We start from the raw sequence: 24218 nt of genomic DNA, 5'->3' as shown, positions 1-24218 counted from the left end.
CCCATTCTGTGTCCCTTAGTGAATGACTCCAATATTCACAGTTGCAAGATTCTCCTGCCCCTTCAGGAATCATGCCTATGCCCCCAGTAGAAAGAAGAGAAATATGCGGGCCAGTGAAATTCGTCCCATTTCCATCAGGAACGCAAAGCTTTTCTGGAAGCTCTACCCAGTGGACTTCCTTTTATACATCATTGGGCAGAGTTCAGTCACATGAGTATCCCTGGGACAGGGGACATTTGCTGCGCAAGCAAAGTTTGGTTCTGATAGTAAGGGAAGAAGAGAGAATAGATACTGAATAGGCACCAGCAGTGTTTGCCAGAGTTTGACATTAAGAATTATTTGCTTCCTGCCCCTCCAAATGTCTAAGGCCTTAGTAATGAGAGAGTGAGAGAAAAGACATCTGTTTTGACCTGGTTTAACAGAGGAGCTAGATTGTGGCATGGCAAAACTCAGTATTACTTTAGGAGGAAGCAAACAAATGTTAGGCAAGAATTTTTAGATTCTCCTAAATATTTTCCTGTCATAGAAGGCGGCATGCTATACTGGTTTAGAACAAAGCTCAGAAATCAAGCAGTCATGACTTGGCATTAAGGCCCTGGCCATATTTGAGTATATAACTTTGGGCAATTTATTTAATCTCTCTAGGATGTAAGTCCCTATGAGAGCAGTAGCTTTGTCATTTTTGTTACTACTGTATCCTCGTTCTCTAGGAGAGAGTCTTCCTGTAGTAGGCACTCAGGTATCTGATGGATGGATGGATATGTGAATGAGTGAACTTCTCTGAACCCCAAATTCCTCAGCAATAAAAGGGATTAATAGAGACCATTTTTAGAGGTCATTATGAGGATTAAATGAGAGAATATATGTTTTATAGAACACTCCATTGACTCCATTGTTAGAGAAATACAATTTCACTTGGGGCTTCCCTAAGGCTCCTCCCTGAACCTGAGAAACTCTGTGGGCTTTTTCTAAGGATCTAGTCAGCCAGCTGTTCAACTCCAGGTCTGTTGGCTTTTTAGATAAGTTGCACTATTGTACCATTTACGTTTTTTTTTTTTTTAAGATTTTATTTTATTTATTTGACAGAGAGACAGCCAGCGAGAGAGGGAACACAAGCAGGGGGAGTGGGAGAGGAAGAAGCAGGCTCCCAGCGGAGGAGCCCGATATGGGGCTCGATCCCAGAACGCCGGGATCACGCCCTGAGCCGAAGGCAGACGCTCAACGACTGTGCCACCCAGGCGCCCCTGTACCATTTAAGTTTAATACTAACGTATATATAGCAAATATCCATGGCGTGTATTTACAAAATGGATGGAGAGATGGTGTGGGTGCGTATGGCTGCGTACATCTGTGAATACACACCTGCAGTGGTGGTTTTAATCTGGATAAAAGTTAGCTCAGATTTTAACATCTGCTATTTCAGACAAAGCTTGTGGCTAATTAAGGGTTAGCACACTGAATTAGCAGTAAATTAATACTCATTTCTGTGCTAGTACACTACAGTGGCAGGAAAATTACCTAAATTAGATTCAGGTAGTGACATTTATCATGGACAACAATAATAGGGTCTAAAAGGATTTTCTGTGAAACACTGCAAGTAAAACACTTCCATGAGATCCAAAAATTCTGTCCTTATTTAGGACAGTGAATGAATCTTAAGAAGCGATGATTTGAAAGAAAATTTCCCTCAATAGCATGTGCTAAGTGCACAAAACAGTTAGCATTGGCTGATTTATAGGGTTTATGGGAAACTTCAGAATTAAGGCCCAGAATGGCCTCATGCTGATAACGTGGAAGTTGCCAAATTGGATTACATTGCAAGCAAATCCTACACCAGCAACCCATGAACAGGCAAATGATTATCTAACACTCATAAGCCATTTCATAATTCGCCACCATCAGCTCTTCTCCATTACGTAGCGGGGTTTTGGCACCAATGCCAAAGCTGGGATATCTTCTGTGGGGTGAGTGGTACTTGCTCAGACTTTCTAATATGAATTTATTGACTAGGTGATACTGTGCAATCCATGGCCATTTAAGATGTGTTCTCTGACAAGGTAGACAGTGCCACCAAATGCAAAAGTAACTACAACAAGCTTGGCACCATACCTTTTCAGAGAAGAATGATTCGCTTCTGTCACATACATTGTGTCATTGTGAAGAAACTTAATTTCCAACCGCATGGAATATAGACTGCAGGAAAGCATCAAACTGTGCCTGCCCATCCCTCCTCTGAGCTCAATAGTTCCTGAGGCCCTCTATGGCCAACTTTGATGTCTGGACCTGTGGGCCCCATTGAGTATATGTCTGCTTTGTGTTTCTGCCCCAGCCATTCACCCTGCTCTGGTTTATAATGGGAGTATTGACTGGCCATTGACTAGGCCTGGGCAGGCAGACTTTGCAGTAATTATGAATGAAAGATGTCAGTGGCAAAGCATCTCATTCCAGATATTTCTACACATAGTCGATATTGGCTTTTGTAAGCGTGACTGAGCTCCAAATGGCTTGCAGTCATAAGGGAATGACCAATTGAATAGCTATTATTTCATCCAATTGATGCTGTGCTTTTTGTGCAAAGGGAAGCAGGAATGCAGAAGCATGCACATTTTACACCAGCCTGGTTCTTGCTTTCAATAGCTGCTGAAAAATATTAGTTATTTTCCCTAGGAAGCCAGCTCCTGGGGAGAGGCTATACGTTACTAGTGGAAAACTATGTTAATTTTCAGCAAATCTTACAAAAAAATAGAATTTTCTACCCAAAATTAATCATTAATGCATTTACTCCCAACAGAAAGAGGAGTATTTCCTGGAAACTCTTGAATCCTGCTTCACCAGGAAAATAAAGAGTATGACTAAGAAAAGAGTCCAGATTAAAACACAATATCCTATTGGTCTTGTGGAAGATCCATGAATCCAGGCAAGGACAAAAATGAAGGCTTCCATCTCATGACCGGTTTGGGTTATCTGAGATCTAAACCACTTTGAAACAAAAGATATCTCTTTTGTTCTCACATTATCAATGACACTGCATGTCAGAGCCACTTTACGTTCTCATGATGACTATCCAAATATTTACAGAGACTTTTTCATTTGCCCACAATTATCTTGGTAATAGAGCCTTAATTATTCTACCAAATAGTCAAAGCAGTTACTTGGTACCTTTCAGAGTGACATATCCCAACTCCTGTAATGTGCAGAAAATGCCAGATTGGTTGAGCAGAGTTGGGGGTGGGATTCACACCAGGCAGTTACAACTGCCCCAAGGGCACATAGCTAAAGAGCAGCAAAACCAGGAACTGATTCCAGAGCTGACACCTCTAATCACTGTGCTTTATAGTCTCTCCACTGTAGGCCTATAATAGCAGTCAGATGAGTTCATGGTAGTGGCATATAGAAGTAATAATAACAGTATCAAGGATAGCATCTGCCATTATTGAGTTCTTGCTGTGATCAAGATGTTGAGACACTAAGCATTTTCATGGATTATCTTTTTTCTGAAAACAGTCCTATGAGATAAATGCTATTATCATCCCCATTTTGCAGAAGGAGAAACTGAGAATTTTAGAGAATTGAAGAGATTTGCTCAGGGAAGGAATATTACATGACTGAGCTGGAATTTCAAGCAAATAATCAGACGTCATTCCTTGTGTTCTAACTGCTATTCTACCCTGCTGCCCTAGAGAAAAGAAAGGAGAGGTCTACTAACATCGTGGGGGGACCGAACACTGGCCATGGGGCCATTTCAACCTTGCAATAACACAGACAAATCAGAATTCAGGTCAGGTTTGGTTTGCCTTCTCTCTTTGGGCAAATACTAAAACCAGGAGCTATGTGGGCCTGTTTGAAGTGAGCAGGGAATTCTTGGGTTCTTCAGACAGAAACTTGAACCATGGGAATAAAGAGATCATGATGTACTGAAGCTGTGCTTCCTGCAAGGTAGTGTGCTTGGTTCTGTAGTAGAACAATCTGAACAACTCTCTGATGTTTGTGTCGAAACCTTCTTCCTCCACACGAAGAATCTAAAGCTCAGACATGCTAGGTAACCCTCACATGTTTCCCCACTATGAGAAAAAAGGCCAGGGTCATGCACAGGTCTGTCTGACTTCAGAGTGTGGTATTGGGGATCGGAACTCTGGAAGGTGACTGCATGTTTGACATCCTTACTCCCACCTCCATACCTGAGCTGCATCCTGCCCCTGTCATTCCATTTGCCTCTAATCAGATTCTTCTGGGGAGAAGGACTTTGTTCTCTTTCATGACAACGCACTCCTTTAGGATACCTCAGCGGGATTGGTACTGCTCCCAAGAAGCCATGTTGGAAATTTGTATGGCAATTATTAGTTATTGCAGTGATTGATATCTACAGTGACTTGCACTTAGTAGGTGGGAGTCAAGAATGCTAAATATCCTAAATACTCTGAACAGCCCAGTTCCTGCGAGACTTCCGGATGTCATTCAAAATTTCATGTAAGTGCAAACACCATTTGTACCTCTTCAAGGCTTGAACTTGACTCCAGTTTACATGTCAAGTATAAAATAATCTCCTCAATGTTCTATATACTGTACTTTCCAGGAATGCAGATGCTAGGTAAATGGAAAAAAATTGTACTTCATTGCACAAAAGTAGCCTTTACCAACACCTCTTCAGGTTTTCCAAAGCCCACTGTGGGATTTGTATTAGTTTTCTCTTGCTGCAAAACAAATCACCACCAACTTCAAACAAAATACTTTTTTTTTTTCTTTTAAGTAGACTCCATGTCCAGAATGGAACTCAACATGGGGCTTATATTCATGACCCTGAGGTCAGGAGTCAGTCAACTGAACCACCCAGGCACCCCAACAGCACACAATTATTATCTCACAGTTTCCATTCGTCAGAGATCAGCATAGCTTAGGTAGGGGCTTCAGGTCTCACAAGGCTGTGATCAATGTGTCAGCCAGGGCTAGAGTCTCATCTGAGAGCTCCACTGGGGAAAGACCCACTTTGAAGTTCACTCAGGTTGCTGACAGATTTTATACTCATGGTTTGACTGGGGGCCTCTGTTCCTTGCTGGCTGTCCAGAGGTTGCCCTCAGCTCCTCGACACGTGGCTATCTCCTTAGGGCAGCTCACAAGATGGCAGCTTGCTTTAGCAGTGCAACTGAGGAGAGTCTACTACAATATAGGAGTTATAATCTTAAGTAACAATCACAGAAGTGGCATCCCATCAGCTTTGTCATATTTTATTGATTAGCAGCGAGTCCTACCCAGGACTCAGTGGGAGGGTGCTACACAGGGCATGAATACCAGCAGGCAAGGGTCACTGGGGGTCATTTTAGAATCTGCCCATCATAAGCACACAAGCCTGAGTTCTACAGCCTCGTACCAATGCTTGGGAGTGGAGAATTGCCCAGTACCTTCCATCAGAGGGAAGTTTGGGAATAGATTGTGAGTGGCTGCTGTTAGAATCCAGTACAATGCCATTTCCTTAATTAAACATATACCAGAATTGCGTTCTGCAGAGTGGACTGTAAGTAGTAAGGCTAACTTGGACAGAGTAGTTCTTAGCAGGGAGACCTTCCAGTCTCCTTCCTGTCATCCCCATTTTCTCTTCATTATCTTTCTATTCAGTGCCTCCTTGAAGTTTTCATCTCAATTTTTTCTGCATCAAGATGATGGTTTGTGTGTGAAATGTTCATTTTTAATTACATGGGTTTGGTAATAGGTGTGTAGTCATGTTGGATCAGACTTGGATGCAAAAATCCTTATTTTCAGCTGATTATATCTTGAAAGGATTTGCAGCCCCAGGCACCTGGAAATTGGAATGCATCATTGTTCACTAGATGAACATCAAAGGACAGAAATTGAAGTGGGGGGGTGGGGGGGACAATGGCAGTTGTGATCCTTAAATCGGACACAATAAAGGTGGATTGAGTAAAGCATGATAAATTGGGATTGGAAGGGAGGGTCTAAATGCCCACCTTCTCATTGCTTCATGAGTGCTGAAGTGACAAGCCGTAGCCAAAGCTATCATAGGTCAAGCATAAAGTGCTAGTTTTGAATACAGTGCAGCAGGCAAGAAAAGGTATAGAAGGCAGATCTTCTCAGGGCAGTGAATTAGGAGCAGAATTCATATCTCACGAGTCACAGAGGCTTGGGAACCCCTTTTGAATCTTGACTCCTGTAGTGTGACCAGGTGGCAGTGAGAGAGAGCCTTGTTTCTGAAGCTACGAGGGCAGAAGGATTGGGACTCAGATGCTCTAGAGCAGAGATAAGAGCCATTGAGCCTTGGACCTGGAAGGAACGAGCCCTTGGATCTAACACTTCATTTGACAGAAGGGGAAACTCCTATCCAGAGCAACCATGCGACTGAGGCAAGGCTATGTTGATGCAGGCTCAGAACCCAGATGTTTTATGACCTTTTTACCCTTACATTTTCCTTTTTTATTTTTATTTTTTATTTTTTAAAGATTTTATTTATTTATTCGACAGAGATAGAGACAGCGAGAGAGGGAACACAAGCAGGGGGAGTGGGAGAGGAAGAAGCAGGCTCATAGCGGAGGAGCCCGACGTGGGGCTCGATCCCGTAACACCGGGATCACGCCCTGAGCGGAAGGCAGACGCTCAACCGCTGTGCCACCCAGGCGCCCCTACATTTTCCTTTTTTAAGTAGGCATCCCCAAATGCTGATGTCCATATAGTCTTCGCCAACTTGGAGTGGGAGAAGCAAGGTTTTGTTTTGTTGGTGTTGGCAGTGGGTTTCTGGCCGCTTCTCCTAGGAGTCAGACATTGTATCACTATCCCATCATACCTTCCAGTGACTCTCCCAGTGCGAGTTTGTACATCTCTGCCCCATTTAATCCCAGGAATCCATGTGACTTGTTTTGGTCAATGTGATGTGACTGAAAGTGAAGCATGTTGGTTAAGAGCCAGCTCAAAGTTTGCCACATCTTCTTCTCTGCCATGAGACGGGCAATGTTGCAGCCAAAGGCTTCCCGAAGTGAAGACACTATAGGACAGAGCTATAGCCAGCTGGTGATGACAGGCAGTAGGAACTACCTTTGTTATGGGGTGATTCAGGCTGCCTCCACAGCATGATCTGGCCCATCCCATCAGACTGAAACAGGTGAGTGGACTATATACACATACCTGTGTGGAGACTCACCTTTCCCAGGTACTAGCTCTTCCTCCAGGTTGCCTCCCCTTTGTATGTCCCCATCTCTATGAATAATATTCCCACCGCTCAAGGAGCCCGGGGCCATACCTGCATCCTCTTCCACCTCTTCCGACCAGCTACCAAGTGCTTCATTCCTACTTTCTAAGCCTCCCAGCTCCATCCCCACTGTTTCTGCCTGTGAGCAGCCCACTCATTGCTACTCCAACTGCCAAGCTGGCTGCTTTTTGCCCCCAGTTTCATTCTTGCCCCCCCAGTCTGTTCTCTATAAGTGCCAGAGGCAGCAAATCTCATTGGAAACTTTTAATAATGGTCCTGCAAGGTCAGATTTTATTACAACCTACAAAGTCCTTCCAGCAACGTCCCCATTTATTTCTCACTGTGTTACTCCGAGGACCCTCCTCTTCATTCTCGTCTACTTTCTCTTTTTTGTTTTAATTTATACTAGGCTTCCTTTCTCCTTGGATGCCCTACCTCCCACCTGCACTGCTCAGCCATCAGACACACTTATGCCTCTCCCTTCTGCCCACCCCCCATTTACTTGGCTAGCTCCTACTCCTTAAACCTCAGCACAGAGTTATCTCCTCTGGGAAGTCTTCCCTGATTGCCAGAGTAGGAGTTGGGTGAGAGTCCTCTGATTCACAGTGCCCTGTATTTCCCTCATTGCTGTTCTTTATGTATAATTTGCCTGACATGTGACTGTTCCCCATAGACTATATTCTCTGAGAGGTCCTCAACATTGTGCAAAGCAATATCTAGCACATAAGAGATGACCCTTAAATATTTGCTATTGAATATTGGTTTTTCATCCTGAAAGTGAAGGAAAATAATGCCTGGACACTGGAATAAAATACTTTATCTTGAAAATAGGTTCTTTTGGATACCAAGTGTTTATATTTTGTGTGTGGGAAAGATAAAGCTGTTGGAAGCCACTAAAACTTTAAAAAATACAAGGAATAAGCTATATATACAGTATAAAATGTGGGTCATAGTTATATCTGGTCTAGGTGTGCAAAAAATCACAAATTTTTCATCAAGAAGTAAATATTTAAAAACAAAGCATCACAGTGCCAGGGGACTTTGGTGTAGAGTGTGAGGTGAGGAGGGGCCAGGGAATGAAGAGGAACCTGCTTGGACCTGTGGATCCAGGCCGATTCGGTTGGTGTGTGTGTGTGTGTGTGTGTGCACGAGAATAGTGTTTTATGTTTAAAAATACTTCCTCAAGAGATTGTTCACCAGAGAGTCCAACTTTCCCTCCTTGTTCTGTGCTGCAAACATGACCTGATTTCAGGAAACGGAGCTGGAGGACACGCTAAGACATAAGAATGAGCAGAGTCAGTGAGGAGAGCTGGGGTTGCCTGCGTATCCTGCAGGCCCGTGGTTGATGAACACACCTGAGGGACTCTTGTCCATTTTCTGGGCAGGGAAACCCAGGTTGGGTAATGGTCTTCATGTGACTCGGAGGGAATGATTCCCAGGGCATGTGGATACACATCTGAATTGTGGGTCTGTTTCTGCTGCTGGAGTGTCCTCCCTTGTGGTCAGTCCAGAACGTAAGGCAGCTTGGGAACACTGAGCCTGGATCCCCCCCATCCCTCAAGGAAGAGAACCATGAGGTGTATTTGTCAGCTTCTCACTCTGAATGATCATAGACCATCACATACTGACTATAGAACTTGACTTGGGCATGGCTGCCAGATAAAAAGACTCTATAAGTATGTTGGGGTGCCTGGGGTGGCTCAGTCGGTAAGTGTCTGACTCTTGATTTTGGCTCAGGTCATGATCTCAGGGTCATGGGATTGAGCTCCTGCATCAGACTCCATGCTGAGTGTGGAGCCTGCTTAAGATTCTCTTTCTCCCCCTCCCTTGCCTCTCCACCCCCCACTGTTCTCTGTCTCTCAAAAAAAAAAAATAATAATAATTAAAAAAAACCACTCTAAGTATGTTAGGTATGTAGGTAGAAAGGCTGACAGAGAAGTGGACGGCTGGCTGGCTAGCTGTGACTGTGCAGGGAGATGTACTGGTAGTTAAAAGAAGACTTTCTAAGGATCACAATGATGGAAGTATGTTTTTCCATGACACTTATTTGCAATTTATTGAAAGTCAACATAGGAAATCTAAATAAATATGAAGTCCTACCAAAGATTTAATTAACTTAACCTTTAAAACATCTTTAATTGATTTGTACAATCAAAACATGATTAATACATTATTTAGAAGGAGGCATCACAAAGGGGAAGTTGATAAACGTAAAACCCCTTTGTCCAAGCATAAGAGAATTTCCTGAGAAATAAGAGAGCTCATTTCTCCTCTGATAACACAGTTTCTCTCCACTTATAAAAAGACATAAGCAGCATAATGAACAGATTAGGTACAGAATCACCAACAAGGTAATGAAGCTTTAAAGCAATTAGCCCCCTGTGCTTTCCTCCTGGGGGAGGCAGACCCAGGCTACACCCAGAATACAGGGGCTACACCCAGAATACAGGGGCAACACCCGAGTTAAGCAGGATGCTTTGTTCACAGCACATCTATCATTGGGCTGATTTCAAAGAGTATGGGGGAGGGGGTGGATTGGATATGGTTCTTTCCCCCAAACCAGCAGTCTTCGCTTTCCATCTGCAGCGGATGTTCATGTATGTCAGCCCCACACACCCTCCCTTTGTTTAAAACACAGCTCCCCTTTGTCTGGAGGGAGCCATTTCAACCGTTAGAACTTCCTATGTGGTTCTAATAGGGCTACGGTACCCAGACTCGAGAGTAGGCCCAAGATGCAGGTGAGCCAATCATGGTAGACACAGGCCATAAGTCAAACCGATCAGAATTCTCCACTGGGATTTTCTTTTTAAGGGAGGGGTCCCCTTTCTTTTCTAGTAGTAAAGCTAAGAGGATTGGGAATTCAGGAGAGCAAAACCAACATACAAAAAGGAAAAGAAGAAAGAAACAACCAGAAAAGGAGGGGGCCAGGATCCGGATGATATTTCAGTCCTTGAACCACCACCCCCTGAAAACACAATTTCTCTGATTCTTGCCTTCCTGAGACCTGGCTGTTCAGCATGACCAGAGCTGTGAGCTTCCTCCAGTGTCTCTTCAATAAATACCCATTTTCTTAAGCTAGATTGATCTAGGTTTGTGTTGTTTGTGGTGAAATGAGTCCTGAATATCTTTTTTTTCACACCTGGTTGCTGAATACCTATATTATGCCCGAATAATGCCCCAAATTTGCTCTAAAGGAAGAGCAACAAAGAGGCAAGGGTGGCCCAGTTTGTTTAGGAATGTGATCGGTGTTCCTTGGAATATAAAGACATTTGCCAAAACACAAAAACCCAGTTGAGTTTGTAATAGGACATATTTTTCTGAAATGATTCTTAGGTTAAGTACTGTCCTTGTGTTGTGCAGTGTGAATTGGTGTTTCAATTAAAAAAAATTTTTTTTAATGACTTTAAAGTTCTCTTAGTCAAACCAAGCATTGGGGACATCAAGTTAAATAAAAGTGTGCTGCAGGACTTCTCAGAGTCTGTATAAGGCTAGAATGCTTTGGAATATAAAAGGGAATAATTGAGCATGGGGAGATCCCAGAAGTTCCAGAACCAAAGAATGCATTTTTTTTTTTAATGTGTAATTAAATTTCAGAGAACCAGTGTTCCTTGGCACACAGCTGGGGAACACCCACACTAGATCTTTACTACCTTCTCAATTGGTTTAGGTGAGGGTCCAGACATAGGTGGGCGAGGGAGAAGTTCTGGATTCATTAAACCTTTATTAATTGAATCCCAAGGCACGTTCCTCTCCCTGCCACCATTGTGGGTGGGTGCCAGAGCAAAGCCTCCTCTTCGTTGCGATCAGGAAGCATGCTAAGCCCTCAAAAGGAGTTGCTGTGCTATAATCTGAAAAGCTATCTTGTTTTCTGGAAACCCAAGGTGGCACTGCAGAACGGACAACAAATATCACTTATGTAGACGTTAGCTACATGAACCATGGGGGGCAGCCATCGAAGTTCTTGCCTTGCTCAGCTTTTTTAGAGCCTTAAAAAAACTACCCGTGCAAGTTTGCATTTTGATTTTCCCCTTTCCATGGTATATACATTTAGAAAAAGCTCTTGTTAGGACCGCAGCACGCGGCTGGAACGGAATGCGGAGGGGAGGTTCAAGTCCAGTGGTAGCCGGAGGAACCTCCTGTGGGCTCCCTAGTTTACCTCCGATGCCTCCGTGGACAGCTGGGAATTGAAATATGGAAAATAAAGGGATTTCTGTGACCCTCTTGGTGATGTATCAGGCAGATTATCAGAATGCCGTCTCCACTGTTAAGGAAGTGGGAGTCCAAGTTTTCCATTTATATTCTGGTTCAGTGTCTCAGTTTGGTGTATTTTTATGCTTTTGCTATTTATTGATTTGACCAACGTGAATCACCATTCGGCAAACAGGGCCACATTAATGCGTTAAAAGCTCATTATGAGGATAATGGACACGAAGTAAAAAGGAATCAAATGATGTGAGTGTAAAAGGTTTTTCCCTAGACAGCTGAAAATAAATTGAAAACAAATTCAATTAAAATAACATTCAACCTTTTTATTCCTTCCGCGGTGTGATTCCTCTAAGGGAGGTGCCCAGAGCTAGCACACTGCTCGCAAAGGCCGCCCCTCCCGGTCCGGCAGAAGCGGGCGGGGCCGTGGCCAAAGGGGCAGGCGGACCAGGGCTCTACTTTTGGAAGCTGTTCCTGGCAACCATGTGCTCTGGCCTCCCTCGGAGATGTCTCCCTCTGTTTGTCAGAAGCCTTTCTGCTCTCTCTTGGTTAGAACTCACTGAGACCCCTCGAGGCAAGGCGAGTTCCTCTCCTCTCATGCTCAACCTTATGCCCCAAAGCAAACGCTGGGTCTGTCCCAGCCTAAGCCCACAGCCACAGGCGCCCCTGCTGCTGAAAGCCTGCACAGTGGTTTTCAAATCAGTGTACTTCTTTGCTTCTCTGTAGCGAGTCGTCCTAGCCGTAGTTGCCCCCAACAAGGTGTGTTAGTTTCCTAGGACTATCCCCAAGTACCACAAACTGGGTGGCTTCACACAGCAAGACAGGTATCGTCTCACAGCTCTGGAAGCTAGAAAAATCGGCAGAGCCGTGCAGCCCTGTTCCTCCTGGCTTCAGGCATCCCTTGGCTCGCGGCTGCCTCACTCCATCTCTGCCGCTGTCACCCTGTGCTGTTCTCCCTGTGGGTCTCTGCCTTCACGTGGCCATCTTATAAGGACACCAGCCATGTTGGGTGAGGGGCCCACCCTACTCCAGGTTGACCTCCTCTTAAAGGATTATGCTTGCAGTGACCCTATTTCCAAAGAAAGTCATTTTCTAAAGTGCGGGAGGGTTAGGACTTCAATGGAGACACAATTCAGCTCATAACCAGAAGCCGTAGTTGGCTGACCTCCTCTTACCTCCCCACCCCTTGTACCTGCCACTTCTCCAAGGCAGATGGGCACCGCAGCCAGAGGGGTTCTTCCAATTTGAATCAGATCCTGACACTCCTCTCCTTAAAGCCCTGAAAGGCTTTCACAGGACCGAAGATAAAAATGCAGTGTGGACAAGTTCCTTCAAGGTCCAGTCTGCTGCCCAAAGCCTTTCTTTACTTGTGGCCCCTTTACCGAAGGCTCTCCCCATTCCACCCCACTCCACGCTCCCCCACTCTTGGCCTGGGTTTTGTCTTTCTCTTGTTGAAGTCCCCCCTTTGGATATTGCCTCTTCCAAGAGGGCTCCCAGATCCCTCCAAAATCATGCCCTGACACAGCCTGTTTTTCTCCCTTGCTCTCCTAAGTGCTTATCACGTCTGTACTTAGGTAATTATTAAGGCGGTTATTTGTTTAATGTCTGTCTCACACAGAGGTTCGCTCTGGCCAATGGGCTACATTTGACCCATGACCTATTTTTGAAAGACCCTTGAGATAAGAATAATTTTTACAATGTAAGCGTTTTGGGGTGGGGGATAGACACAGAAAAGTATGCTGCAGAGACTACATGTGGCCTGCAAAGCCTCAGAAGTTTACTCCGGGCTCTTTGTGGAAAGGTTTTTGGCACCCAGTCTTACCCACAGCCAGCACCCCGAGAGCCAGGAGCTCGTCTGCTTTATTCACTGCTGTATCTGGAAAAGCTTATAAGGTCCCCAACACCTCATAGGTCCTCCAATAAACATAAGATAGAGAAAGAAATTATTCACTGGATGGTTGGCTCACAATGACTGTCGGTTAGGCTAAGAGAGATGAATCCTTTAATCACAGCCAGAGGGAATTCTGTGGTAGCAGATAGAGATTTTGATAACCCGGTAATTCAGTCTTTTAATAAATACTTAGGACTGGTAATCTAGGTGCCTGGGAAGGAGATTAATAGAGCACTTCCCTAGGGAAACTCATCTAGAGGGGACAAGATACAAAGTGTGAGGAAGGTTTTAACCAGGGAAACCCTAACTACAGTGGTAAGAAATTTCTACAGTGGCAAGAAATTTCCAGAGTGCCTTGCTGAGAGTTCAACTCATCTTTTGTGGTAGAGAGGAGGCAAACAGAATGAACACTCTCTCTAATTTTGTTTTCTCATCACACCTTCCCCTAGTGACAAACAGGTTCTCCCCAGAAGTGCCTCAGGCCCAAATAGAACTCTCTCTCATGAGTCCGGCCCCAGGTTCATTGTCCTGAAGGTCCAGGCTGTAACGGCCCAAACAAAACGTTTAGCATCCCCAACCCCAGACTAAGTGAGGAAGTTTACTGTCTTGTTTAACCCCTGGACACTCTTGAGGTGACAGCTGGGGGCTGCCGCCACCTGTAGTCAAAGGGCTCAGCCCTTGGTCACTACCATCTTTCACTGCCAGGCATATCAGGACGGCTGTCATTTGAAATTTGGCCTCAACTCTTTTTTTTTCTCCCCAGGTTGCTACAGTTTTAATGCCTATTTTCAGATTCAGGAGAAATCTGAGATGCACGATCTGCTGCCTAGCTTCTTATAATTCAATGATTCATTTCAAAATTTTACGTTGTGAGTCTCAAGGAATCAAGCTTAAGGGTAGCATTAAGCTGTGTATGAGGCTTTGTTCTTCCCACTTTTGGCTAAATTAGAATCGGTTTGTCTTGGACTTAACTCTAAGCCTTCCTACCAGAACTTACCAGGATCTTTTATTTCTTAACAGAATTTAAATTTTCCTTTAAACAGGAGCCCTGGAGAGGGGCCTTTGTCTTCCAAATGTGCGGCTGCTGCTTTATGGGACAGCTGGCAATGCTCTTCTTCGTACTGCCTGACATGCCTGTCACTTTTTCTTCCTGTAGGTCTCCACTTCCAAACCCTGTCCGCATCCTGGGGGCTTTGTTCGGCACTAGACACTGTGCAGGCCTGTTTTGGAGACACCCGGCCACCCCCTGGCCCAAATGAAAAGCCAAATCGAGTGCCTATATTTCGGAATATTTAAACCATTTTAAATCATTCTACTTGTGCATAACAATACATAATACAATGAAACTCAGATTCATTTATTCAAAAGATGATGGAGAATTTATTTTGTGAAAGAATGTGTAGCATAATGAGTCCCGTGGGTTGGAGGGGGAGGTCCTGGCACGCGCCCTCGATTTGAGTGGCAAGATGTGATCATCATTCAGTCCTGTCAGGTTCGCTCTGTGCCTTTGTGTGGACCCTCGTCTGGAGGAGCTATTAGCATTGGACATGTGAGGCCCTTTGAAATGAGAGGCCTGGCCGAACACCCCCTGGTTCTTCTTCTCTGTGGTGAAAAGCTCTGTCTTCTCCCACTGTTTTCCCAGTACAGTTTCCTGTTGATTCCCTTTAGAGCTCGCTTTCTGATTTGCAACTGTCTTATTTAGCTGTTTGCCTGGTGCTGCCTTCCCCTCCCCCTAGAATGTAAATTCCCTGAGAGTGGGGTTCATGTAGTACCGGTCACCCCAGTATCCTCGGTGCTTGTTCCCCAGCAGGCCCTGTGAGTGAGGGAGTGACAGAGCCCATCCAGGGATGGGGATGGATGTCTGTGGGGGCTGTCTGCAAGACGCAAGGGCATGCGGGATGGTTCACCAAGCCCTGCTGTGCTGGGCAGTGGCTCAACACCCAAGCTAGCCACCGGGTCTGGCGACTGAACCTTCGGCCTGTGGTCAGCAGGCCCTGTGCTCGGCTCCTCTCGGCTCCCTGGCTCCAGGCTGCACTAAGCTTGTTAGTTCGAAGATTCAGAATGTGAGGAGCTAGGTAAATCTTCTGTCCCCTCACCTTTGCTTTCCTCTGGTCCTGCTTTCTTTCCTGTTGTTGAGTTTATGCAGCGACTCATCTCTGAATCTCCCTGGGTTCTACTGTCTTCCCATTCCCCAGAATCCCTCCTCATTGACTCCAGCCATCATGGATCCTTGACCTCTCGTTCCAGGTCCTCGTTGTCACCTCGGGGTGGGGGTCCGCAGGGAGCCCATTACCTTGTGGTCTCTTCTGCTAGCGATCTTGTACTCCATTGCATCCATGAACTCCCCACTGATTGTGTTGTTTGGTCTCTTGGTGTTAATTGATGACAAGTGTGACTTCTGGAGGCAGGCAGCCTGCGTTTGCAGCCCAGCTCCAGCATTAACTAGCTATGAGTCTGTGCAAGCTGTTTCACCTTGTTGTGCCTCAGTTTCCCCACCTGTGAATTAAGGATAGTGATAGTATCTTCCTCCTGGCATGCTTGTGAGGGTTGAATACATTGATATGAGAAGTTACATGTGACGATTGCTGGCATACAGCGGGTGCTCACATGGGTCAGCTTCTTTATCATTTGCATATTTGGCTCAGGAACAGTTCTTAAGGGGTCCTCTTGTGGCGGTGCTGGGAGCCTTCTATGGTGTGTGAGGTTATCTGTGTATAAGGGCAATTGTGTGTTTAGATCAGGGCTTGGCCCAAGCTGCTCGCTATAGAGGGGAGCTGGAGCCCTTAGCAGTGAACCCTGGGATAGTCATGTCTCTGCCCAGTTCGGTGGGGCAGAGCACCAGCCACGATGCTCAGTATGCCTCTCTTCCTGATGGCCATGTTGCCTGACAGCTGGCGAGGCCCTGGGGAGAGGAAAGGAAACAGCAGAGGAAGCCTGGAACCTGTGGTGGCCTGAGCTCAAGCCAAGGCCAGGAAGCAACAGGCTGTGATGAACTACCAGGCTGGGAATGGAACCAAACGCCAAGGAGCAGCCTGATTAGTACATCAGGCCGGCTCCCGGCTGAATCGTTGTCTGATTCAGGAGTAGCAAAGGCAGGTGTTGTCTTGAGAGACAGGCCAGGGCCAGATGCCACATGCGCAGCAGCACAGCAATGGGATCCAAGCTGTGACCATCCAGAGACCTTTAGTGATGACCGAGTCTTCCATGCCTCTTGGATCTCAAACCACTGGGCCTCCTGCTCTCGGCTCCATTGCAGCTTTATCGCTAGGGTATTTACATGGCTATGGGCAGCCTCCCCCAAGCAGTTCTCCCAAGCAGCCAGCAGATGGCGCAGTCTCTCCTATGTTCCAGCCAGAGGTTCTCAACTGGCAATGAGTTTTCACTGCTGAGAACCAGGCATAACAAATACCCGTTAACATTTTGAATATAAAGTGTAGCAGGCAAAATGCATTGGAGGCCACAGGTTGGGATAACAATTTAACTTTTTTAATTTTACAAACGCAGGATGAAACATACATTAGAATTTTCAAAAATCTTTTATATGTATTATCTCACCAAAAAAAAAAAATTAAAATAGATTTTAATCTCCTTCTGGAAAATAGGTAGGCTCTATCTAAGTCCTCTACCTGCATTTGATTGTAAGATTTTACATTGGATCATTCAGTCCTAGACCATGTGGCAGTATTATCATTGCTATAATGATATTGATAGTGATAAGAACAGAAATAATGGCTACTATTATGGACTAAGCATTTTACATGCACTATCTTGTTTAATCCACAGAACAACAAGATGAGGCAGGAATCACCCAGTGATTGTACTAACAAATCTTAAGAATATGTCAGTAGCCTCATGCTCACTGTCCAGAAGTAACCAGCATCACCAGACAAGAGATAACGAGAGTTAACTCACAGCAAAATTCCTCCTCTCAAATAAAAATATGGCAACCTGCCGCTTTGGCTTAATTCTGCGGCACCGTGTCCTGGATAGCTGGTAGAGCCAGACGTAACACAGGGCAGATTATACATTGGATTAACAACAGCAGCTCTAACAGGTATCATTTACTTAGCTCTTAATATGTACCATGTCCTATTCTAAGAGAATCTTTAAAACCTTGTATCAACATTAGTGAGTAGGAATACTTCTCAGCACTTCACTGATGAGGGAAATGAGGCCCAGAGAGGTTTAATAATGCTTCTAAAGTCACAAAGCTAGCAAGAGACTGTTAACTCCAGAGCAGGCACTCTTACATCAGCCACCAAGTTAACGGCCTTCAGATCGTAATTACCCGAGTGGATTTGCCTCTGTTGATTTCTTGATTTCATGGCAGCTTCTTCAGTAGTCCAAGATTTTCTCAGTGCTCTGTTCTCTGCCTCTGTGGGATTTTTTTTTTTTTTTTTTTTTTGGTGGATTTTTCCTCTCTGCTTCCATCCATGCAGCTGCCAAATCAAAAATATAGCCCCAGTTGGTTAGTCCAGATTGGTATTTGGGACATATTCAATATTCCAGGATGACTTCATATTTCTGAATTATTAAAGGGATTTGGTCATTTGGCAGAGCAAATGGGATTATAAGGTGTTGGCCTCGGCAGAGTTATTTTGCGTCTTTTTTGAGTCTGTCTTCTCTGTCTCAGAAGCAAAGGGAACTTTGCTCCGTTCCTTGGCAGATGGAGTCAGCACTGGGCTCAGAGGGTCACGTCCCTGCAGCTTTAATGTAGGTCTCTCTTGTTCTCTCTCCCTTCCCTCCTTCTTGCCTCTCTTTCTTTCTACTTCACTTCCCTTCATCGCTCATGCACTTCATTTTCAGACACGTTCGGGTAGCCCATTTGGATGAGAAGGGACTGTTGAGGTGTATGTTTCAACTTCCCTTGTGCCGTCAAATGTGTTCTTATTAGCACTTGGGTTTTGAAAGTGTATCATTGGCATCTAGGTTGAATTTTTGTCAGAAGGGCTTATTTTCAGGCCTGTTGAAAATGTCTATCTGGAGAAGACTGCTCTGTCTTACTAATTAAACAGATAGTGCCTGACTCCTGCTTATAAACCTATTGCTCTGCACGTGGGGTTGTTGCTGGCATCCTTGTTAACCCCACTCAGCCTTCCTTAGCGCCTACGTCCCCTTTCCCAAAACTCTCCATTCTTAGGGCTCAGATCAACTGCTTCCTTCCTCTCTACCTTCCAGAGTAAGAATGTCTTACACCCCAAAAGGCATCCTGTTTTGGGGGTTGCCTGTCAAGTATGTGTGTGGTTGGGACTGCTACAGATCATGTCCTGGAGCTAAGGGAGGCTTGAGGAGGCAGGAAGTGCAGGCTTGCTTCCTCCTCGGTGTTGCCAGAGGAAGCTTCCCCAGAGTGGTTCCACAGAATATTATTGGCAGCCACATGCACACACACACAAACACACACACACGTACATACCCACACTACCACCGCAAGAAAGCAAAATGGTTTCCTGCTGAGACAAGTCCTGGGAACATAGAATTAAAGTGATTTCTATTAGAGCCCTTGATTCTAAAAAGGGGCCATAGCTTGGATGGTTTTCCACATTTTGTAGGCCAAAGATTCTCTCCTGGCAGACTATTTCATTGGGCTAGTTAGTCTATGCAACACACATTGATGTATTAAGGGGTTTAGGGGCATGACATAGGCAATCTACTCTCAAATAATTTATAAAAATATATACTAATATATATGAGATTCATGTTAAAAATTGGTAAATCTGGGTGGAGTATTAAGAGTTCTCTGTATTTTCTTTTGCAGCTTTTAGTAAGTTTGAAATTACTTTAAAATATTATCCCAGAGGGTTGTTACTTAGAGACAAGATTCACCTCTGAGATGTAAAACAAGCATTGACACAGGACCCAAACCAAAAACCTGCAGAAATTGGGTTGTGTATTTGCCTCTGGTCCCCCCAGACTGGGAGCTCTAGTGCTCTATGTGGTAGCTCCCTGGAGCTGGATGAAAAGCCAGTTGTCCTGAGCAGGTTCACCATGGAGGTCTTAGCCTATTTTTCCCTTTTCAGAGGAATGGAAGTCCAGATGGTTGGAACTGGGAAGGAGAAGGAGAGCCAAGGCAGCCCAGCACAACAGCTATTTCGGTGGAAGTTGGGAGATCCTTCTACCTCACATGGAGAGTTCTGCATGTTTTTATGAATGATAATCTTATTGCAAAGTATATGAATTCCAACCTAGCATTCTTAAATCTCCTGGTTCTATGAATATGACATAAAAACATAAATGACCAAATTCGATGATCATTTGTACCCCCATGGTTAGAAATCGGCCACTCAGATATTTCCCCCAATAATGCTTCACATTTGCCCTTAGATGGATCTATGAGCTCTTGTCCCTGATCTACCTCCCCTGCTCCAGTTTTCCACATCCATTAATACCAGACTACTGAGTACAAACTTCCAGCCATCAGGGTCTACTTTGAGAACTCCAGGGGGGACAGTTCTGTGTGCTTCTAAGACTCTCATTCCCAGGGGTGCCAGGGTGTGGCTAGCACCATACAATGGTGAGAAGAACCTCTCTTCTCACAGCCTGCCATATTTTGTCACATGGACCTCAAGGTCATCTTGCTTATGCCTAGAATCTCTCCATTTATCTCAGAAACTGTGATTCTGCTTTGAGCTAGAATTTTGCCTAGCCTCATTTGTGAAACAGTAAGTACATGAATAAAAAAGTAAAACAGATGAAAGACGAAAAGGTTTTGCCTGTCAGCCTTCTGATAGTAGAATCTCAGACTCAGTCCGTTATACCAACTGGGGACACACACAACACTTTGTACTTCTTCCCTTCCTATGTTTCCCAGCCCAAACTCTTCTTTGTCCACAGGCATTACACAAAAACCTGCTGTGTGTCATTAGACAGTGGTTTTAAACAGCTCTCAGAAGATGGTGGTAGAGTAGAGATAATCCCAGAAATTGTAGTTATCCCAACTAAGTGAGCCCCTTCTTTTTGCATCCATCTCAGTGCTGAACGCTTTGTGTGACTTATCTCATTCACTCCTACTAATCAGTAAGTTCTAGTGCTATCCCTACCTTCCTAATGAGAAAACCGGGAAGGTAAATAATTCACTCATGATCTCACAGTTAACAAGCACTGGAGCTTGAACAACTCTCCAGAGATGTCTGATTCCAAAGCCTGTGTCTTTAACTCACTTCATGATTTCAACCCCTCTCCCCAAACTGCAGAATTGTTGGAGAGGGCATAGGTGTTGTCTTCCAGCACCTGGGTTCTGAGGAAGATTGCCCCAAATGACCTGTTCCCTATCATACCAACCGGGAGAGGTTGTGAGACCTTTCTGAGTCAGAATTTTCTATACCAATGATTGTTGCAAATCTTAAGGATGAAGTTTTAAAAGACTAGCTAACTCTAACTAATCTAATAGAAGCCAGTGAAATACCCAATTCATTCACAATTTACATTTGACCCTGCAATGCATTCAGTATTTTGGGAGCAGTAGACCCTCTCCCTCTATTCCTTTGGCTCTGGCTGATACTAAACTGTGTTTACCTTCCCTGGGTTCCACTGAGTCCAAGGAAACAGGAGTAGCACAAAAGCATGGTGATTCACCAAGAAAAGTTGGTTTGGGAATGAACATCTGTAATAGAGAACCCACTGTGAGATTATTCAAAAGTGGATAATGTAGAAGCACATGCTTCTTGCTAAATGGGTTTCAGATGAGAAACTTGTTGCTTCTCTGTGCAGTTCAGCTTCCAATCCATGCCTGAAAATAAAGGTAAATTTTCTGTTCTGACAGACACTCATTTATCCTCTGTTTTGTACCCATAATCTACACTTGTCTTAATTTCCTCTCAATTATGCTCAGACATTAACTAATCAACTGACTAACTACAACCCCAAATAATTATTGCTATCTGTTCCCTTTGTAAATATAACTCCAACACAGAGCTAGAAGAGTAATGGCATATTTACAGAAGGCAGCTAATTAAACTGAGTTTCAATTGCTTTCACTTTGCCAGAAGGAGCCATTTTCACAGCAAAAATTGGGCGGATGCTTGCATGCTTACCAGGAACAACTCAAGGTAACATAATTCAGGGTTCCCAAGACAAAAATTCAGCACAAGAAAAATTTACACAAGCAATGAAAATCTCATTAAGGAAGATACGAAGATCTTTTTACTACAGCCCAACCATTGAAAGGGGTATCATTTTGGTGGGTTTATTTAAGGAATAGTATATATTTCATTGTTTTATAATGGAAGTAATTGCAAGAAACTCTTAGACAATTCTTGAAGAACACTTTCATTTTCGAATCTTTCTTTTACAGTTTATGAAACTACTTCACCATTTGCAGCCTCATACCTTCTACACTTTTTAGCAGACTTGAGCATTGTTGAGCACGATGTCAAAACTGTGAACCCTCTTCTGCTTCTCATTTATTTTAGCAATTTGGTCTTAAACACAGCTTGACCTCTCAAATAGAAGTATGGGTGTTCTAGTCGTGCGATTTCTGGAGTTTGGTTGAGCTTATTAGCAATGATCACATGAATGGAATTCCTCAGACAGATCTACATTTGAAAGCACATCTCAAGTTTGCCTTCTCTGGGTTTATTCAAACTCAAGCCAGATGCAGACCATAGCTTCCCAAAACAACAACCAGAAAAGAAGCCATACCTGGCATTGTAAAGATGCTGGGTTCCATCTCCATAAGGAGGAATTTGTTTTCCTTGCCCTAGCCTTGGGAGAAGAACTCAGGAACACACCGGTGCTTTTAGACTTGTGCCACTAACCGTCTTTTCAAATGCATTACTTCACTGTGTTTCTGAATGCTGTGATGATTTTTCTTCCTGCCTGTGTGTCATTCCTGAATTTGCTTCTATCTACTGGAAGTAGTGATTTGGCAGGCATCGGCACTTTTTCCATGTTTAATTAATTCCTCTAATTTTGTGGTAAATGAGAATAATGGGGTTTAATTTTGCTATTTATGTAAAATTGATTGGTAATTATGGAGAGCACAGGAGATTTGGCTTTACAAACGAAAATTAAGTGACCTCTCCATCATGGTGCCTTGGCATGCTTCATTCACTCGTAGGAAAAAGCAGAAATGGCAGCAAAGCAGATGTTGAATGGAGATAAATGTAGGTTTTGTGACTTCTGCAGAAGTTGAAATATGGAAATTTGTGGTGTCTTGTTTAAAGACCTAAATGAGCTCAAACCAGAATCATCTCAGAACATGTGGAGGACAGAAACCTGTTAGGGTTTTATCATCTCATATCTGGTATGATTGGTTATTTAATTCCAATATATTCTATTCTGTGCTCTGATCAAAGCAGGGGGTAGTGAGTTGGGGAAGGAGAGGTCTTTCTTTGATGTGACCTATGTTAAAGGGAGATACTTTAGCAGGGGGTCTCAAGAAGGAAAAATTTTAGAGTAATTTTCTCTCTTTTGAAACTTTAGAGGCAGGTCCAGATTATCCCTGGTTCTCAGTAAATGATATTTACATTGTATGCAATGAGAAATAGTTTGCCTATAGGTAGAGATCTAGGCATACATATCTATATCTACATGGTTCTCTCTCTCTCTCTCTCTCTCTCTCTCTCTCACACACACACACACACACACACATTCATCTTTGCTTTCTATCCAAGAAGGCTAAAGCACTTTATTACTATAGCAATGAGAATTACTATATTACTATTATTACTATAGCAATGAGAATTATTATCATCCCTAAGTATTAGGATTTAGTTGTTATCATGATGGAATTTATTTGTTAAATAAGACAAAAGAATTTGGGTCTGCTTCTGTTTGGTACCACCAAAACTCAATTCCTTGATGGACAATATTAAAATGATGGCTAGTTGGCAAGCAGGAGTGGTAGTCATGATGAGACAAACCATGTGCCTTGGGGTGTGACAGATGTTGAATTCTGGAAGCTGATGTTCAAACACAAAGATCTGGGGAATGGACTCATGTTGTTTAGCCACACAGCGCTATTAAAAATTGACAATATCTTAATTAGCTAATACTAATTACATGTTGTAAATCTTTAATTTGGAAGCTCTGAGAAGAGTAGCTTTAATTTAATATATATACATGTTATATAACTTTATATAACATGTGCATTATATGTAATACTTTTATATATAATATGTAACTTTATATAACTATATAATATATAACTTTATATAACCATATAATATATCTTTAATATATGTCGTGTGTGTGTGTGTGTGTGTGTGTGTGTGTGTATATATATATAAATAAAATTTTGGAATAAGTGCTATGCTTTATCTCAGTACTGCCCTTCATGTCGTTGCCTGATTTTGCATTATAGTGAAATGGGCAGAAATATCTGGTAGTACCTATTTTCCCATAAGTTAATTTTTTTCTCCACTAAAGTAATTCACCCTACCTGTGCTTCAGAAGTCAACCTGGGATTACAAGAAAATTCACGTTTAAGAGAGCCTCTGCCTTTAACTGAGAACAAGAGCAGAATGCCCAGAACACAATGCCAACAGGATGTGCCCTGGTTTGGTAATTCCCTGGCCATGATCCATGTAGAATCAAATCACCGTGGATCAGGATGAGCATTCTAAGTACTTTAAAACATCCCATCCACTGAGGTTTAAGGTGGAAAACAGAATTGAGACAACAGAAAGACCTAGGGGATCAATTGCAAATATCACAGCAAAATGAAAAATATTTCCTTAATTTTTTTTTTTTATTGATCTCACACCTGTGGTCTCCCAATATAATTTTGATAGCATTAAAACTCAGGGACTTGTATTGCCATCCTGAAAAACAAATTTAAAGTACCCAGGCAAAACTCCAAATTTATTCTTTCAGATTTGCTTTTTTTGCTCTCAAAAACCTACTTTACGGTAGATCAAATGATCATTGCTTGTTAAAACTTTTGAATCAGGGGATTTGGGGAAGATAGGCAGCAAAATGTTTGGATTTTCCTGA

General features: G+C 43.6%; 1 long non-coding RNA gene across 3 annotated transcripts in view; it reads left to right on the top strand.

The window, feature by feature from the left end:
* The window catches only part of LOC123798808 (uncharacterized), a 587079-nt gene that overhangs the window by 448446 nt on the left and 114415 nt on the right, over positions 1–24218 (top strand). Inside the window, exon 10 of one of the 3 annotated variants that reach the window (XR_015726658.1) lies at positions 19304–23316. The exons of the other annotated variants lie outside the window; for them this stretch is intronic. This is a non-coding gene — a long non-coding RNA (uncharacterized LOC123798808). Of the gene's footprint in view, positions 1–19303; positions 23317–24218 lie in introns of those variants that run through there. 3 annotated transcript variants of the gene reach the window in all.

Source organism: Ursus americanus, chromosome 14, assembly GCF_024610735.1.
Source record: "Ursus americanus isolate L20-20 chromosome 14, mUrsAme1.1.p, whole genome shotgun sequence".
Classification (NCBI taxonomy): Eukaryota; Metazoa; Chordata; class Mammalia; order Carnivora; family Ursidae; genus Ursus; species Ursus americanus.
This window is presented reverse-complemented; position numbering and strand designations above follow the sequence as displayed.